This window comes from Nematolebias whitei, chromosome 13, assembly GCF_014905685.2.
Source record: "Nematolebias whitei isolate Nwh7 chromosome 13, NemWhi1, whole genome shotgun sequence".
NCBI lineage: Eukaryota > Metazoa > Chordata > Actinopteri > Cyprinodontiformes > Rivulidae > Nematolebias > Nematolebias whitei.
Window position 1 is genome coordinate 6,943,193 of NC_056510.1, and position 362 is coordinate 6,943,554.

The 362-nt window shown below is 57.2% G+C and overlaps 1 protein-coding gene across 1 annotated transcript in view; it reads left to right on the plus strand.

The window, feature by feature from the left end:
* clasp1a (cytoplasmic linker associated protein 1a) overlaps positions 1-362 on the plus strand; it is a 67,930-nt gene that overhangs the window by 66,646 nt on the left and 922 nt on the right. The window lies entirely within an intron of this gene.

Sequence of the window (362 nt, forward strand, 5' to 3'; positions counted from 1 at the left end):
TGTGGACCAGAACACGTGTGGACCAGAACACGTGTGGATCAGAACACCTGTGGACCAGGACACCTGTGGACCAGAACATGTGTGGACCAGAACACGTGTGGACCAGGACACGTGTGGATCAGAACACGTGTGGACCAGGACAACTGCGGACCAGGACAACTGCGGACCAGAACACGTGTGGATCAGAACACGTGTGGACCAGGACACCTGCGGACCAGGACACGTGTGGATCAGAACACCTGTGGACCAGAACACGTGTGGACCAGAACACGTGTGGCCCAGGACACGTGTGGACCAGGACACGTGTGGACCAGGACACGTGTGGATCAGAACACGTGTGGATCAGAACACGTGTGGATCAG